Source organism: Heptranchias perlo, unplaced genomic scaffold (assembly GCF_035084215.1).
Source record: "Heptranchias perlo isolate sHepPer1 unplaced genomic scaffold, sHepPer1.hap1 HAP1_SCAFFOLD_182, whole genome shotgun sequence".
NCBI lineage: Eukaryota > Metazoa > Chordata > Chondrichthyes > Hexanchiformes > Hexanchidae > Heptranchias > Heptranchias perlo.
The window spans coordinates 39,408-59,167 of record NW_027139099.1 but is presented as its reverse complement, the minus strand read 5'-3'; the positions used below and the strand labels follow the sequence as shown (position 1 = coordinate 59,167).

General features: G+C 44.7%; 1 protein-coding gene across 1 annotated transcript in view; it reads right to left on the bottom strand.

The window, feature by feature from the left end:
- The window catches only part of nipblb (NIPBL cohesin loading factor b), a 690,432-nt gene extending 671,653 nt beyond the window's left edge, over nucleotides 1–18,779 (bottom strand). Inside the window, exon 1 of the mRNA XM_067977852.1 lies at nucleotides 18,641–18,779. The gene's annotated coding sequence lies outside the window, so the exon portion shown is untranslated. The remainder of the gene's footprint in view (nucleotides 1–18,640) is intronic.
- Nucleotides 18,780–19,760: the final 981 nt, after the last annotated feature.

Genomic DNA, 19,760 nt, shown 5'->3' with positions numbered 1-19,760 from the left:
TCCTAGAAGTAAAGGGAATTAGGGGTTATGGGGAGCGGGCAGGAAATTGGACATGAAGCTGAGTTCGGATCGGTCAATGCCCTGTGGGTGGCGGAGAGGGCCCAGGGGCTATGTGGCCGGGTCCTGCTCCGACTTCTTGTGTTCTTTAGATTTGTGGTTGGGATCAGATCAGCCATGATCTTATTGAATGGCGGAGCAGGCTCGAGGGGCCGATTGGCCTACTCCTGCTCCAATTTCTTATGTTATGTTCTTATGTCCTCCTGAAGTCTGTTACTATCCTCCTCACTGTTTACTACATTTCCGAGTTTCGTGTCATCTGCAAACTTTGAAATTATACCCTCTATACCCAAGTCCAGGTCATTAATATAGATCAAAAAGAGTAGTCCTAATACTGACCCCTGGGGAACACCACTGTATACTTCCCTCCAGTCTGAAAAACAACCGTTCACCACTACTCTCTGCTTTCTGTCCTCTAGCCAATTCTGTATCCACGCTGCCACTGTCCCTTTAATCCCATGGGCTCTAATTTTGCTAATAAGTCCATTATGTGGTACTTTATCAAATGCCCTTTGAAAGTCCACGTACACATCAACCGCACTCCCCTCATCAACCCTCTCCATTACTTCAAAGAACTCAATCAAGTTAGTTAAACACGATTTTCCTTTAACAAATCTGTGCTGACTTTCATTTATTAGCCCAGACTTTTCCAAGTGCCAATTCAGTTTATCCTGGATTATTGTCTCAAAGTTTCCCCACCACCAACGTTATGCTGACTGGCCTGTAATTGCCAGGTTTATCCCTCTCCCCTTTTTTGAACAGGGTGTAACATTTGCAATCCTCCAGTCCTTTGGCACCATCCCCATATCTAAGGAGGATTGGAAAATTGTGGCTGGAGCCTCTGCAATTTCCACCCTTACTAACCTAGGATGCATCCCATCCGGACTAGGTGACTTTTCTACTTGAGTACTGCCAATCTTTTAAGTACCTCTTTATCTATTTTTATCCCATCCAATGCCATTGCAACCTCCTCTTTCACTGTTACACTGGCAATATCCTCTTCTCTAGTGAAGACCGATGCAAAGTATTCATTTAGTGCCTCTGCCGTGCCCTCTGTCTCCACAAGATCTCCTTTTTTGTCCCTAATGTCTGGCCGGCACGGACACAATGGGCCGAATGGCCTCCTTCTGTGCCGTAACTTTCTATGATATAATCAGTCCCACACTTCCTTTAACTACCCTTACTATTTATATGTTAATAAAAGACTTTTGGGTTCCCTTTTATGTTAGCCGCCAACCTACACACTCTTTGCCCCTCTTATTCCCTTTTTTAGATCTCTAATTTCTGTATTCAGCCTGGTTCTTTACTGTATTATGAACTTTACATTTATCATAAGCCTCCTTTTTGTTTGATTTTAATCTCTATATCTTTAGTCATCCAGGGAGCTCTAGCTTTGGGTGCCCTTCCTTTCCCCCTCAGGGATATATTAGAAAATATACATAAGGAGATATTAGGACAGGTGACCAAAAGCTTTGTCAAAGAGGTAGATTTTAAGGACCATCTTAAAGGAGGAGAGGGGTAGAGAGACGGAGAGGTCTAGGGAAGGAATCCCAGAGCTTAGGGCCTAGGCAGTTAAGGCACAGCTGCCAATGGTGGAGCAATGAAAATTAGGGATGCGCAAGATGCCAGAATTGGAGGAGCACAGAGATCGCGGAGGGTTGTAGAGCTGGAGATGGTTAGAGATAGGGAGGGATTTGAAAACAAGGATGAAAACTTTAACAGAGACGTTGCTGGACCAGGAGCCAATGTAGGTCAGCAAGCACAGGGGTGATGGGTGAACAGGATTTGGTTCGAGTTAGGATACGGGCAGCAAACTTTATGGAGGGTGCCAGGTGGGCGGCCGGCCAAGAGAATGTTGGAATAGTCGAGTCTAGAGGTAACAAAGGCATGAATAAGAGTTTGAGCAGATGAGCTGAGGCAGGTACGGAGACGGGTGATGTTATGAAGGTGGAAGTAGGCGGTCTTGGTGATCATAGAATAGTTACAGCACAGAACTAAGTCATTCAGCCGGTCGAGTCCGTGCCAGCTTTCTGCAAGAGCAATCCAGCTTGTCCCACTTCCCCATCCTATCCCCATAGCCTTGCAAATTTTTTCCCTTCAAATACTTATCCAATTGCCTTATGAAAGCCACAAATGAATCTGCCTCCACCACCCCTTCAGGCAGTGCATTCCACATCATGACCACTTGCTGCATAAAAAAGCTTTTGCTCATGTCACCTTTGGTTCTTTTGCCAATCACCTTAAATCTATGTCCTCTGGTTCTTGACCCGTCCACCAATGGGAACAATTTCTCTGTCCAGACCCTTCATGATTTTGAATCTCTCTATCAAATCTACTCTCAACCTTCCGTGCTCGAAGGAGAACCACCCCAGCTTCTCTAGTCTAGCATGTAACAGAAGTCCCTCATTCCTGGAAAGTGGGATTAAGCTGGATAGCTTTTTCGGCCAGCACAAGTGCCTCCTTCTGTGCCGTAACTTTCTATGATTCTATATAAGCTGTGAAAAGAAATGAATTAAGTGGGCCAAAATGGCCACCTTTGTTCCATGCTTTATGTTAAACTGTGGATTACAGTATTTTATTGCATGCACGCGGGATCCATTTATCTGAAAGGGATTTGCTATGTTCCTAAGTTTTTGGTGCCCTCCTTTCTTTAGCAGGATCATTACCAGACATTGGTTAACAGCATTCTCCATTTGTACAGCTATCTTCCTGCAAGAACAAATCATCTGTACAATAAATGAGGTTTACCTTCCATACCATTCACTTCCATTGAACAGAACTATTTCCAGTTAAGAACTTGTCAAACAGCTCTGATATAAAAGACACCAGGTTCACAGTTTTTATAGAGAATTAAAATATTAACACTTTACAGGGGACCCAATTATTCAAGTACACAAGATCAGGAAATTGCTAAGAAGCAAAATACTGCAGATGCTGGAAACCTGAATCAAAAACAGAAAATATGGAAACACTCAGGTCAGGCAGCATCTATGGAAAGGGTGGTAGACCTGAAACAATAACCCTACCTTCCTCTCTCCACAGTTGCTGCCTGATCTGCTGAGTGTTTCTAGCATTTTCTGTCCTTTTTAAAAAGGAAGTTGCTAACTCTTATCTAAATGCTGATTGAAAAATGACAATGGGACAAAATGCTTAAGTTTTGTACTTGGAAAATCAGGTCTTAAAAGCTAAAATTTGTTTCCAGGATTCCAACTGTTGTGGTTATTTCCAGAAGCCAGTAGTTGGCAGTAATGGAAGCATTAGCATCATAAAGATGTACAGATGGAAAAAGACCATTTCAGTCCATCTGGCAAGCCCCAGAGTTTAAAATAGAACAAACAGTTCACTACCTATTTCCCTCAGTAGATTTTCTTGCCACAAGACTCTCAACTGCCTCTTGCATTTATATAGCACCTTTAGTGCAGAAAAACGTCCAAAGATGCTGCATAGAGGCGTAATCAGACAAAATTCAATGCCGAGCCTAACAAGGAGATATGAAGTGAGGTGGCTAAAAGCTTGGTCAAAGAGGTGGGATTTAACGAGGTTCTTAAAAGGTAGCGAGGCAGAGGTTTAGGGAGGGAATTGCAGAGCAAATGGCCTAGACGGCCACCAATAACATGATTGATTACAAGAGGCCGCAGGTGGAGGAACACAAAGTTCATGGAGGACTGTGCGACTGGAGAAAGTTACAGAATAGGGAAGGATGAGAGATGAGGCATGAGGCCACGAAGGGATTTGAACACAAGGATGAAAGTTTTAAATTGGAGGAACTGAGGGACCAAGAGTTATGGTAGGTGACCAATCACAGGGATGATGTAAGAGCAGGACTTGGAGAGATAGATACGGGTCAGCAGAGATTTGGATGAGCTAAAGTTTATGGAGGGTGGAGGATCGGAGGCTGGGCAAGAGATCACTGGTGTTCAAAGTTAGAGGTGGTAAAGACAGGCAAAGTTGGAGGTCGAAATAAGCGATCTTTGTAATGGGAGAGGGTATGGGATCACAAGCTCAGCCTGAGGTTGTATAGGACATGAAGTTATGAACAGTCCGAGACAGTGGCCAGGGAGGGGAATGGAATCGGTGTCAAGGGTATGGAGTTTGTGGAGGCCACTAAAGACGACAGCTTTGGTCGTCTTAGTATTTAACTGGAGGAATTTGCGGCTCATCCAAGATTGGATGTCAGACAAGCAGTCTGATAGCACAGAAGCAGTGGTAGGGGTCGGGAAAGGTGGTAAAGGTTATCAGCGTAAAAGTGGAAGCTAACCCCATGTCTTCAGATGTTGTAGCCAAGGGGCAGCATGTAGATGTGGAAAAGGGGGCCAAAAATAGATTAGGCGAGTGCAGGGGTAATGGTATGGGAGCAGAAAGAGAAGCCATTGCTGGAGTTGCTCTGGCTACGATTGGATCGTAAGAAGTGGAATCAAGAGAGGGCAGTCCCACTGAGTTGGACAAGAGGAGAGGTGTTCAAGGAAGATGGTGTGGTCAACCTGTCAAAGGCTGCAGTGAAGTCAAAAAGGACAAATAAGGCCAGTCTCAGAAAATGTCATTTGTGAAACTGATTACGGCCATTTCAGTGCTGTGGCAGGGATGGAAACCTGACTGAAGGGGTTCAAACATGGAGTTGTGGGAAAGATTGGCACAGATTTGGGAGGTAACAACAGTCAAGGACTTTTGAAAGGAGAGGATGGGGATGGGGTATTAGTTTGCAAGGACCCCATCACAAGAAGGGCACCATGGCACTGAAATAGGTGTAGCTTTGCAAACCACCACCCCATCCTCTCTTGCCTTTCCAAAGTCCTTGAATGTGTTGCCACCTCCCAAATCTGTGCCAATCATTCCCACAACAAGGATTGAGGGTGGATGTTTTGAGGAGGGGGTTGACAAATGTGCTTTTGAAACGAAGGAGACACGACCACCTACCGTCCTCCCTCAGCTGATGAATCAGTCCTCCTCCATGTTGAGCACCACTTGGCGGAAGCACTGAGGGTAGCAAGGGCACAAAATGTACTCTGGGTGCGGGACTTCAATGTCCATCACCAAGAGTGGCTCGGTAGCACCACGACTGACCGAGTCCTGAAGGACATAGCTGCCAGACTGGGCCTGCAGCAGGTGGTGAGCGAACCAACACAAGGGAAAAACTTACTTGACCTCATCCTCACCAATCTACCTGTCGCAAATGCATCTGTCCATGACAGTATTGGTAGGAGTGACCATCACACAGTCCTCGTGGAGATGAAGTCCCGTCTTCGCACTGAGGACACCATCCAACGTGTTGTGTGGCACTATCACCGTGCTAAATGGGATAGATTCAGAACAGATCTAGCAGCTCAAAACTGGGCATCCACGAGGCACTGTGGGCCATCAGCAGCAGAATTGTATTCCAGCACAATCTGTAACCTCATGGCCTGGCATATTCCTCACTCAACCATTACCAACAAGCCAGGGGATCGACCCTGGTTCAATGAGGAGTGTAGAAGAGCATGCCAGGAGCAGCACCAGGCGTACCTAAAAATGAGGTGCCAACCTGGTGAAGCTACAACTCAGGACTACATGCATGCTAAACAGCAGAAGCAATATGCTATGGACAGAGCTAGGCGATTCCACAACCAACGGATCAGATCAAAGCTCTGCAGTCCTGAATGATGGTGGACAATTAAACAACTAACGGAAGGAGGAGGCTCTGCAAACATCCCCATCCTCAATGATGGTGGAATCCAGCACGAGTGCAAAAGATAAGGCTGAAGCGTTTGCGACCATCTTCAGCCAGAAGTGCCGAGGAGATGATCCATCTCGGCCTCCTCTCGATATCCCCACCATCACAGAAGCCAGTCTTCAGCCAATTCGATTCACTCCACGTGATATCAAGAAACGGCTGGAGTGCACTGGATACAGCAAAGGCTATGGGCCCCGACAACATCCCGGCTGTAGTGCTGAACACTTGTGCTCCAGAACTAGCTGCGCCTCTAGCCAAACTGTTCCAGTACAGCTACAACACTGGCATCTACCCGACAATGTGGAAAATTGCCCAGGTATGTCCTGTTCACAAAAAGCAGGACAAATCCAATTACCGCCCCATCAGTCTACTCTCAATCATCAGCAAAGTGATGGAAGGTGTCGTTGATAGTGCTATCAAGCGATACTTACCCACCAAGAATCTGCTCACCGATGCTCAGTTTGGGTTCCGCCAGGACCACTCTGTTCCAGACCTCATTACAGCCTTGGTCCAAACATGGACAAAAGAGCTGAATTCCAGAGGTGAGGTGAGAGTGACTGCCCTTGACATCAAGGCAGCATTTGAACAAGTGTGGCACCAAGCAGCCCCAGTAAAATTGAAGTCAATGGGAATCAGGGGGAAAACTCTCCAGTGGCTGGAGTCATACCTAGCATAAAAGGAAGATTATAGTGGTTGTTGGAGGCCAGTCATCTCAGCCCCAGAACATTGCTGCAGGAGTTCCTCAGGGCAGTGTCCAAGGCCCAACCATCTTCAGCTGCTTCATCAATGACCTTCCCTCCATCATTCGGTCAGAAATGGGGATGTTCGCTGATGATTGCACAGTGTTCAGTTCCATTCACAACCCCTCAAATAATGAAGCAGTACAAGCCCGCATGCAGCAAGACCTGGACAACATCCAGGATTGGGCTGATAATTGGCAAGTAACATTCGCGCCAGATAAGTGCCAGGCAATGACCATCTCCAACAAGAGAGAGTCTAACCACCTCCCCTTGACATTCAATGGCATTACCATCGCCAAATCCCCCACTATCAACATCCCGGGGGTCACCATTGACCAGAAACTTAACTGGACCAGCCATATAAATACTGTGGCTACAAGAGCAGGTCAGAGGTGGGGTATTCTGTGGCGAGTGACTCACCTCCTGACTCCTCAAAGCCTTTCCACCATCGACAAGGCACAAGTCAGGAGTGTGATGGAATACTCTCCACTTGCTTGGATGAGTACAGCTCCAACAACACTCAAGAAGCTCGAAACCATGCAGGACAAAACAGCCCACTTGATTGGCACCCCATCCACCATCCTAAACATTCACTCCCTTCACCACCAGCGCACTGTGGCTGCAGTGTGTACCATCCACAGGATGCACTGCAGCAACTCGCCAAGGCTTCTTCGACAGCACCTCCCAAACCCATGACCTCTACCACCTAGAAGGACAAGAGCAGCAGACACATGGGAACAACACCACCTGCACGTTCCCCTCCAAGTCACGCACCATCCCGACTTGGAAATATCTCGCCGTTCCTTCATCGTCGCTGGGTCAAAATCCTGGAACTCCCTTCCTAACAGCAGTGTGGGAGCACCGTCACCACACAGACTGCAGCGGTTCACCACCACCTTCTCAAGGGCAATTAGGGATGGGCAATAAATGCCAGCCTCGCCAGCGACGCCCACATCCCATGAACGAATTTTTTAAAAGTACCTGAGGAGAGGGAACTATTTACAATGTTATCTAGCCTGGTAGCCAGAAAGGGGAGTTAGATGGTCAGCTGTATACAAACTCCACTTCTGTCGTCCTCGATTTAGTTTAGGTTGTCAGATACCAGGTATCTAACTGTACCCCATGGCTACACCTTTCAGTGCCATGATATCCTTCTTGTGACCAGAACTACACACATTACTCCAGGTAGGAAAGAACCAGTGGCCTGCAATAGGGTCAGTAGCACATCCTGTGATTTGTGTTCTATTCCATACACAATACAATTAAAGATCAAATTTGCTTTATCACTGCCACACTATACAGTTTTAACGACATGTCCACCAATATTGCCAAAGCCTTTTCATGTGTTATAATCTGTAGACTGCCAACATTTAGTTTATAGTTCCAATGTTTATTCTCCTTCCCATTAGAAATTTGTGCAGGCAGCAAATACTCATTAGAATACTTAATCCTTTACAATGACAGTTCCTACAAGGAATTTTCTGTTTCCTAGCCTGGAACTTTCTTTCAAAAATTCAGCCTAGATATCTATCATATTACAGCAATAGCACTGAGATGTCATTACTGTATATTTTAAAAATTACTTTTGCTCAGTCTTAGTCTGACTGTTATATTAGGTTCTATTTTTGTTTTCCCAAACCCTCAGAAGACCAATAAGTTGTCCCATTGGGAAAGAAGTGAGGCTGCCCAAAAGGGAATTGTAGCAGTATCATTTCCTGGTGCAATGTTTATAGACACGTCAAAAGTTGGCTTTTAGGCCCTGACTGGCTGAAAATCTAGCCTTTGGAGCCACAGGGCAATATTTTTAGTAGATGGACAGTAAAACCTAGGAGGTTGGGAAAAGGGTTTAATTTATCAATATTAGAACAAAATGACTAACACTGGCTCAAATCTAACCTACTCTGATGGAATGAAACACTGTTCTTCCTGATGGCTGCGAGAAATCCTACATAAAACGAACTTGGGCAGCCTCATCCCAATTTGTAGTGTGGCATAGATCCACAGTACAAAATTGTCATTAACTCAGTACTTTAATTAGCAATCTCACTCAAAGACTACAAGGCGGCTCGTAAGAGAAATGGAAAAATGTCATTTGGATGCAGTAGAGGGTGCTCTTCTGAAGCATGGGTTTAAGCATATTGTTAAGGCAAATTAATGTTGCTTTAAAGAACTTTATACCTGAACTGGAAGTCCTCATTGCTGACAGAAAATTAAAAGCACCAATATCCCCGACTGAGGCACACATGGAAAAAAAAATTACAAACTTTGAGGAAGGAACAAAAATGTTAGTTTTGAAGTTTTATCAGTAATAAAGTGAAGCCTGACATCAGAGTAGTTTTATTACTGTAACATTGGTATTTGTTAGAGCGTCACTACTAGTCTTTTTTTAAACTGGATCACTACAACTCTGTACACACAACACTCAAACCAGTTAAAACTAAATTTTACTGTATATCAAAACCAAGTAAAGCCCAAATTTCACTCTCAAAGTGTGTGTGTGCATGTGTGGAGAGTTTGAGGTAAATGGTCAACTTTTAACAATTTCCACTCTTCCAGAATACATCACTGCAGTACAATATCTAGGAAACACTCAGTGTTCAGAATTTTTAAACATCAAGACATAAATCCATACCTCCCTTATAATTTGAACATCCAGCTTTTCACAATCAACTCAAATTACTGATAGCAGCACAGATACACATCATGTAATTTTCTTGTAGAAACACACTTTTTAGGCATAATGCGTTCATAATGCTCCATATGCAAAGAAATTTCTTGAGGAAAGGAATACGTTACCCCTGAGAATGTTATCTTCGATGAGTCAATTTTCAGCATTTGATCTCAACTACTGTACAATAACTTGTACATGTTCTTTGTTCCAAACAAGCTTATCCAATACATAATACCTATTCCAGGGACAAATAAACTTGTACTTGTCTGGACATGTTGTGACCTCACCCAGAAACTTAGCTAGCTATTTTGTTACCTATTTTGATAGCGACAAATCACTTTGTCATTTCACTAAATCAAGTTCAATCATCCTGTCCCAAATTTTCCTAATCTGAGGCTCAGGGCCCAGATTCTCTTCAGTGAGGTTACTAGACTTGTACACCATATTTCCAATAAACTATAGCAAAACATTTAAACCAATGTTTGTATGCAATACTGTTAATTCATCACCTCAAACTGATCCCACTTACTACCACCTACCTACAGTAACATTTGTAAATAGTACCTCATCCTGGTGATAAACAGCTTGAAATTCTCTCTTCAAACTCAAGTTTGAAAAGGTAAAATCTCTAATGCCAACTGAAATGTTGAGTGCACCTGTCAACTCACATACACCATCACTAAAATCATATTAACACACTCAAGTCAGTTATAGTGCACATTTTGCATCACCTCAGAACTGGTTTGGTTATAAAGCGACAAATTTAAAGCCAAAACGGCTTCAGTTCAGGTTTGGGCACCACATGAGACACTACCAAGAGATGGTCTCACACTGCTTCAGCTTAACAGTAGTGACAGGTGCAAACGGAACGTTTTAAACTGTGAAATTACAGTTTAAAAAGTTCCCAGGTGGTGTTTGCCACCTACAGACTAAGAGTCAGCTCTATACTACCATCAAAATTTCACTAGCAATTGGACACAGGTTAGCAGAACGTTGAACATACTTTTATGTACATGGAACCTTGTGCTTTCCCTTGACTTGAGAGCAAAGTCAAGCCTGCAGAATAACGTCACCGTGGTTCACGGCACTCTATGTGTCGTCAAACTGTTTAGCTGCAATGTTACAGCGCCATTAATTTTTAGTTCAGAATCTGTACATAAATAAAATGCAACACCAGGTACAAGCATCAATGATGCATCCACTTTACAGATTCAGAAACTTTTTCCGAAGTGAACCAGGAGCAAGCAAAAACCAAATGGAGAAACATGCAGCATTGAACTTGCATAGTTTCCTTTTTTGAGTTTAAAAATCTTGTCTTCTGGAAAAAGAAAGCCAAGATTATGTACATTTCTTTTTTAAAAAAAAGTCAGAGAAATCAACAAATTAGATGAAAGCTCAAGTAATGGAAGCAGCAATTACAGACAGATCACAAATGCAGGTGGGAGGCAATTAAATATTATACAACAACTGCAAAGTGTAGCTTTACCCAACAATTTAATGAACTACAAATAAAAACAATTTGAAAGATAACAGTCCATAAACTGATGCGCTTGATGGGTTACTGAGGTCATGGTTAACGGTTTTAAATCCAATGAAATCATCTACAAACATATTTGGCAAGTATCAATGTGTACCATTTTAATTTCTATAACAGGAGCTCAAAAGGTATAACACAAGCAATGAAAAACTATCACACCTGTGCCTACAAGCTATACAATGCGAGAGAAATTCCAGTCAGTACTGAGCTTTTGAACGTTGGATTTAGCAAAACGATTCCCATATATTCAACAGCAGCATGCCAGATAAGTCATCCATGCACCTCTCTTGGCAGCTTTTCACAAGCTGATTTCTGACCTTCACAAATATAAATATTTCTTCCCTGGAAGGCCTGACCATGCTTCAGAGAGCAGGAGGAAACTTTAGAATGAAAATACATGACAGACTGATCGTCAAATTTTATACAGTGTTCTTAGACATCACAAGCTTCTGGAGGAAACACTTGAAACCAGATTTCTTGCAAACAGACTGATGTCCATCCAGAAGATTTCTTTCTTCTGAATGGATGTCAGTCATATGATCTTGCTCTCCAAAGAAAATGTGTGGAATTTGAGCTAGCCCTCCCTTTTTAGAGCACGTAAACAGATAAAGTGTTCAATTGCCTCAAGTCTGTGCTGACCATATCATTCACCCTGACTGGTTGCAAGCCATATAATTTGCGTTTTTTTTTAAATCAATTTTGTACTCATCAAGGTGAAGGATGTCATTGTTCATTAGTGGAATGTTTTCGCCCAGTGTTAGTCAATGTCAACCACTCTATGTTAGGAGTAGTGTGAAGCAAAGCTACCTTTACACTGCCACAGCAATGTGCCTTATCCTCAAACCAGAAGAGCAGCCCTTTTGTACTAGTGCGTTCAGGTGCACCAGCCATCCCTATGGCCTCTTCATGAAATTGCCAATCCGTACTAAATTCGGACACTTGTGTGTTCTGGGCCAAGACTCACTAGCAGCTGGATTGAGACTGTGAAATTCATTTCACATTGAATTGTGGTTGACTCTTAACTGCCCTCTGAAGTGGTCTAGCAGGCTTTTCGGATTGCAGTGGTTCAAAAACAAGGCTAACCACCATCTTCTCAAGGGCAACTAGGGATGGGCAATTAATGCAGCGATGCCCACACCCAGAAAATGAATTTTTAAATACATAGGATCCTTGTGGTCAGTACACAGGACACTTTGGAAATACCTTCCCCATAGCACATAATAGCAGAGCGGCATTCCCTGCATTATAGCAGGAGGTTTTGTCACCTAATAAGGACAAGAATCAAAATCTTATATTCAGCACTTCTTCGTAGAACGGCCAGTGACTTGAAATGGAGGATACTGCATGGAGCAATGACAAGAAACTGCACTATTTCACAAACACCCTTTCTGCATACTCATTTTGTGGTGAGGAGTGGAATTCACGTTCCATATCTGTGGGCAATGCCAGGACCTGCAGCCCTTATTGTGATATGACAGCACTTTTTATATTTCTTATTTTGTTTTTCACTTCCCTTCAATACTGTTCACCTATGGTTACATAATGCACAGAGCAAGGAGCCGGAAGGAACTCATACATCAGCTCCTAGTTTTGGCCATATCGGCCATCCACAACTCCATGATGCATAAAATTCCAAAGCAGCGTTTCCGTAACTGCTTAACAATGTTCCAATCTCTCATATGTGAACCCCACCAATCAGTCTGTTCAAAGTACAACAGAAATTATTCCAATTCACTCCAGGACATTCCTTTTTAAATTTGGACCTATGCTTGATGGTGAAATGGTACACATCAGATCCACAGTGTGCAACAATGCACCGTTGTGGTGACTCACCAAAATTGTATGCTTCATAAGACTGACATCTTTACCAAGACTAATGGGATGAAAGTTCCTGTTGACTATAGGTCAATCTGAATTTAATGTGGGTAGCTTCAAGCTAGTTCCTAGTGGACATGAGCCATACAGCACAAAGTTTTCCTAATTTGGCATTAATTGCCAATCTCAGTAAGCTACATAATGGCTGGTGTGGAAAATGGGAGGAAAATGCCACATTGGTACAGTCAGGTGTTCTTCTGACATTGGGCCCAAGGATAATGACTAGGGCAGGGTAAAGGGAGCTTTATTCTGCATCCAGCTGTGCTGTACCTGATCTTGTGAGTAATTGATGCTGACACCAGGTGCCTGAAATGGAAAATGTTCCATTTCCCAGCACCATCAACCCTCACCTTGATTTAAAAAAAATAAATTTAAAAAAGGACTACAATTGAAACAAGTGTCCAGCTCAACAAATTCAACACTCACTGGGTCTTATGGTTCAGCTCATACCTGGTTAATAACATTTCCTCAATTTCAAGGATCAAGGATCACAGTGAGTAATTGGAGTACAGAACCACCTCCTCCTGCCACAAACTAGTTATTCTGATTATGCAAATGCGGATTTAGTTATGAACTGCAATGCTATAAACTACAAAAGTAAATGCTTAAAAAATAGCCAGCCTGATGAGTCAAAAATCACCTCAGCCCAGACTTCCTGTGAAATTACAGTTTATGCTTATAATACAAAAATGACAACTCAAAATGGAACTAAATATACACACATTTATGGAAAGAAACCTTTTAAAGAACATATTTATCAAAAGTTGAGTTAGATACTCAAATTGGGGAGGACACATTAAATTCAATGTTTCCTAAATTAGATTTTTAAAGAAACTGTTAAAGAAATAGCTTACAATTTGTTTTTTAAAACTTTACATTTTTAAAACAGTAAAGTTCTCATTTGCCATTTATGCATATGATTTTGACATCAGCACAGGCGTAATATCAAAGTTTGCGGAGGATACCAAATTATGGAGTATGACAAACTATAAGGAATAATGCAGCAGGACAGACAGGTAGCAGATGCATCTCAGTGCAGAGAAATGTGGAATGGTATATTCTGACAAAAATACTGAAAAGAAATATACTTTAAATGGCAGTATTCTTAGATTGGGGGAACAGACAGATCTGGGGTGCAGCTGCACACATTGTTAAAAGATTGGAGTGCAAGTAGAATAGGCCATAAAAAGGCAAAGGGGGTTCTAGATTTTATACATGGGGCACTGAATATAAAAGCAAGGAAATGGTGCTCAGTTTGCACAATATATTGGTTAGGCCACAATTGGAGTACTGCATGTAATTCTAAACACTCATTATAGGGATATTACAGCCATGGAAAGATACATCAAAAATCCACTAGAATAATAAGAGGCTATGATTATGAATAAGGCCTTATAAAATGAGGATCAAGTAGAACTTTTCAAAACTATGAAAAGTTGAGATAGCGACAATGAAAAATTGTTTTCGCTGGTTGGTGAATCAACAAAGCGGCAAAGACCGAGGAACAAAGGGGAAAGCTCGAAGAATTGTTTTCAAACATCGATTAATCAGCTTTACAAGTAGCTATTGTGGCAAAACTATATCATTTAAAGGGGAATTGGATGAGTATTTGAAAAGAAAAATATAAGAGGATACATGGATGTGAATACGGCAGATTGCTTCAGTAGACATGCAACAAATGGCCTCCTGTTCTCAAATTTCTGTGATTCCTATTGCCACTGCAACCAGCCAAGCCACATGGCAACCTCTGGTACCTCATTCAAGGTATTGCGGAGAGAGATTGCAAGCTATTTGACCTGCAGGCATCAATTCTGACCTCATCCAATGACATGCACTTACAAGATTGAATGGACAATGATCAGAAACAGATACCCTACTGATTTCCCCTCCCTGCCCGTGGGCATTAAGGCCATCTCCTTCCTGCCCAGGTTGAAATTAATTTACTCAGCAGAAACCAAGGATCGAAAGGAACTTGGAATTATGTGTTCAGGACATCCCAAAGCGTTTTACAACCAATCTAGTACTTGTTGAAATGTTGTAACATAGGGCACTGAATATAAAAGCAAGGAAGTGGTGCTCAGTTTGCACAATATATTGGTTAGGCCACAATTGGAGTACTGCATGTAATTCTAAACACTCATTATAGGGATATTAAAGCCAATTTGCACACTGCACCGTCCCACAAATAGTAATAAGTTACATGACCAGATAACCTATTTTAGTGATGTTGGCTGAGGGATAAATATTGGCCAGGACACCAGGAGAACTCCCCTGCTCCTCTTCATAAAGTGCTCTGAGATTTTTATATCCACATGAGTGTGCAGACGGGGCCCAGTATAAAATCTCATCCAAAAGACAGCACCTGGGACAGTGCAGTACTCCCTCAGTACTGCATTGCAAGTGTCAGCCTGGATTAGGTGTTCAAGTCTCTGGAGTGGGGCTTGAGCCCACAACCTTTATGACAGAGATGAGAGTACAACCAACTGAGCCACGGTTGACACCAAGAATCTTCTCAACTGGATTAATCAGTACTATAGTGCGCAGTGTGCTTAACCACTGAACCATCAGGAGAGACCTTTGTGTTGTTTCATGACTGAACTGGCACATGAAACTATAGTAGATCAGGTAACAACTTATTTCACGAGAATCTGGTAATAGTTTTAATATGTTAAACACCAGGTCCTTGCAATCCACTGCCAGAAGGAAAAAGTGTAGCAGAATGTAATGTCAGGCCCGTTCAAGTTCTACATGACTGTATTTGGCCCTTCTATCTACATTACACAATCCATTGATTAGCTATGGGAAACTTTAAAATGATTTACTATAAATTGACAAATAGGTGGCAGCCAGTTTAAAGCAGCAATTCAATCCCTGCGTTCTGCTGACGTTCATAATCATTCAATCTTCATCACAATTTCTGATGTCATTGGGATCACTCAATTAAATTACTGCCCTGTAACACACACGGTTTATTGCACGGTTTATTCTCCCACACACAATAGTATTAAAAATATATTCACCATGACTGCCTCCATTTCAAGTATTTTTGACTTTCTATAATCTGCATGTATAGGATTCTCAAGATGGAGCAATCTTACACTTCATCAAACTACAGGAAAACACAAACAAGATCATGTCGTAAGTTCCAATTTAAGCCTTTCAGTCCATAGTTTTTTGAATGTTTAGAACATCTTTTCTTTACACATGCAATCATAATAAAACATGCAGATGTAATTTCAAAGTTTAGACCATCGTGTCCTTCGGAAATTGCCCTACCCTCTTTCATTTCAATGGAAATTGGAAACAGCAATGTTTGATAGGTTGGATAAAATGTGTGAAAAGCAACACCTTCCTACTCTTTCTAAGCAGTACTCAGGACAAAAAATACTGTCACATTCAAAAAATGTTTTGTTTTAAAAATCACTTTACAGAAATAAAAACACAAAAAACTATAGATTGGAAATTTCAAACTGGAACTTATGATCTTGTTTTCCTGCAATTTGAAACAGAAGTGAGATTCGACACCTCTAGAATCCTATTTTTTTTTAAATAGGGCAAACAAGTTGGTTTTGTGCTTGGTAAAGCAGATTAGAAAAGTCCTTGGAAAAATCTAGTGGCTACTAGGCTACTCCATAAACAAATCAGGCCCAACACATGCATTTCTGTTTGAGACTGAAATACCACCGTTAGGTTCTGCCCAAATTTACAGATTATGAACAGGCCTTCATGTCTGAGACTGAAATACCATCAGACATTCCCATCTGAAAAATGTCGAGGCGCTTTTAAAAAAAAAAATCAGCATTTGGCCTTAAACGTGGGCTTTTTTCAGTCTTAAAACATTGAGCACATTCATCTACCATTACTATAGTTCAAAGTAGTTCAGTGCCCAGAAGTGGACACAAGTGGAGGCAGCCAGCCTTCCCCAAGACCAAGCCTTACGATTTGCCCCTATCTGCTACTTCTGCAAATATGGCATTGAATACATGTTTACACATATGCAAACAGCACACAAGTGGAGTGGATGAGAAAGATTAAATATTAATTCTGGTCAGTTCATTTTTCATATCCAATTCCTTCAGTGACTCCAAGCATGATATGCATTCTTTCAGAGTTTTTGGGCCATAACAATTTCAGAGCAAGATTGTGACATACATCAGGACCCTGTAAGGTTCTGCCAAAATTTATAAATTGTCCTAAGCATTTGAAGCTGCAATCACCATCCTGAATAGATAAAATATAGCAAGTTAAAGTTTCAGTGTTTGCAAACAAAGAGGCTCAGCATCTGTTTACACTGCAGCGTACTGTCAGTCAAATGTTGATACAATAGTTTCGCCCACACAAGTAAAGCAATGACGCACCACAGCATGGCCATTGAGATGAACACGAACTAGCTACACACCCATCCCATCAACAGATGTGAATACTTACACTCTAAAATTTCAAGAATGCACATTTATCTGATGCATATTCCATTTTTCCACTGTACATGATTTAGTGAAGTTATTTTCAATCACCACTTTTCAATAAGCACGATTTCGCGTTTCCCAGACGAGTAATACAATTAACAGAATGCAGCAATATCAATAGCTAACATTTCACCCAAAATTCCATTACTTTCACTTCAATAGTCGAGTTGCCTGTTTAAAATTAACCACAACAGCAGCTTCAAGGGTGAAAACAGCATTTATCATAGTTCAACATTCATTTATCGGCCAATCGATATATGAATATCTAGAAAACAATACAGCCTTCTATTCAAAACTTATTCAAATCCCATGATTGGTAGAAACAACCCGTGTGTGAAGCTCCACAACGTGCTAGATTCAGTCTTCACCAGATAGTTAGCCTGCACGCCCTGATTAACACACATATCCATTTTATACTTCTTGTTGACAATCGATTATAAGCCACTCAAATGACTATCAGCAAAACAAACATCGGTTATTATTGTCACATTTACAACAGATAAATCAATTTTCAAGTAACAAAATACATCACACTTCAAAGTGGAACATGAACTCTTGAGCTCAGCACTCCCGCATCCAACCAGTGCCCGGACAGGCTCAACAAGGTAACTAGGCCTCACTGGATCGAGCAGACTCCGAGCTACAAACCCACCCGTTCCCACACTGCCTCCACCGCGGGCCCCTCTCCCCGCAGCCTGATCCACCATCTCAAGTTTGCAGCCTGTCCCCCGGCCCGGCCAAGCCTCGGGCGCTCGCTGTGTTTGAAAAGAGCACAAAGGAGGAAGAGGCCGCGGTCTCAGCGGGATCCACATCCTATTACCCAGGGCCTGTCACAGCGCCCATTCCACCTCTCCCCGCACCGGGCGGGCCTTACCCCAGCCCCAGGCCCCGGCCCACCGCACCAACTTCCTGCGGCCGGGGGCCCGCGCCCCATCGGTACCGTTTCTCACTCCCTGCTAACTTCCCGGTGGAAGCCGGCCCCTCCCGGTCCCCCACTCTACTATAAGCCGGTGTCCACGCTCACCTTCGGCCTCAAGTGAACTTTCCCCCCACTCCCCAGCGGCCTAGTTTAACTGTGGCACCGCCGATCGCTAGGCCTCAGCCGCGACCTTCTCGTTAATGCCCGCTCCGCCCGGGCCCCCTTTGTTGGCTGAAGAGAACCTTTGGAATCAGCCGGGGGCCGACTCCGGGGCGAGGGGCGGTATTGATCGCTAGGCCGCGGCCTTTCGAGCTCACTTTTTTTCCGCGGCCTGTTTCTAATCGGAGGCCCCGCTCCCCTCCCCGCACCGGCCCCAATCGCTCTCAAAATCCAGGCAGGGTCGGACTTCCTCTCTCGGCCCAAGGCCTGGGCCCGACCCCCCTCCCCCGCCCGCTCTTTTCTACTCCCCCCTGGGGCCTCGGCCTTGGGACACGGCCGCCATCATCATCCGACCGCCACCATCACCCGGGCCCGTCACCGCCAAAAGCCCCGAGAGCGGCCAAAATGACCGAGCAGGCCCGAATCCGCGGCCTCGCCCGCTCACCCTCCCCGCTCCCCACAACACGGATTCTGATATTCCCCCCCCCCCGCCCCCCTTGCGATTTTACCTCAGGGAAGAAGCCGCTGCCGCAGCCGATGCGAGTCGCCGAGTCCCGGAATCCGAGGAAATAAACAGGGGCGGCGGGCAGAACAACAACACACAGCGGACATGGAGGGCCGTGAACCCGCCGCGAGCGCGCGCTCTCCCCCCTCCCGCCCGCCGGCCCGCCCCGACCCGCCGACCGGGCCCTGCTCTCGGTGTTGGCGGCCTGGAGTTTAGTGCTTTGCCCTCCCTCCCTCCCTCTCTCTCAGCCTCCCTGGCGGCGGAATCTCCCACAGCGACGGCTGGCGCTCGCTCGCTCTCTCCCGCACACAAAATGCCGACCGGAAGTGAACAAGAGCAGCGCGAGCCGGGGGGGAGGAAGAAGGCGCCAAACGCGATCACTTCCGGCTGCCAGCACGCGCACGCTCCGCGGCTCGAGCCCGCTGCTCCGTCCAACCGCCGCGCCGCGCCGCGCGCCCGCTCCCGCCCGCGCCTGCGCACCTGCTCAACGGGAAGGGGACACACTTCGCACCTGCTTTCGCGCGCTTTCTAACCGGGGGGAGGGGAGGGAGGGAGAGAGTGAGTGAGGGAGAGAGTGAGGGAGGGGAGGGAGGGGGAGGGAGGGGGAGGGGGGAGGGAGGGGAGGGAGGGGGAGGGGGGAGGGAGGGGAGGGAGGGGGAGGGGGGAGTGAGGGAGGGGGGGAGGGAGGGGGGGAGGGGGGGGGAGGGGGGGGGGAGGGGGGAGTGAGGGAGGGGGGAGAGAGTGAGTCAGTGAGGGGGAGAGAGTGAGTCAGTGAGGGGGAGAGAGTGAGTCAGTGAGGGGGAGAGAGTGAGTCAGTGAGAGGGAGAGAGTGAGTGAGGGGGGAGGGGGAGGGGAGTGAGTGAGGGGGGGAGGGGGAGAGAGTGAGTGAGGGGGGAGGGAGAGAGTGAGTGAGGGGGGAGGGAGAGAGTGAGTGAGGGGGGGTGGGAGAGAGTGAGGGGAAGAGAGTGAGGAGGGGGAGTGAGTGAGTGAGTGAGGGGGAGTGAGTGAGGGGGAGGGGGAGAGAGTGAGTGAGGGGGGGAGGGAGAGAGTGAGTGAGGGGGGAGGGAGTGAGTGAGGGGGGAGGAGAGAGTGAGTGAGTGAGGGGGGAGTGAGTGAGGGGGGAG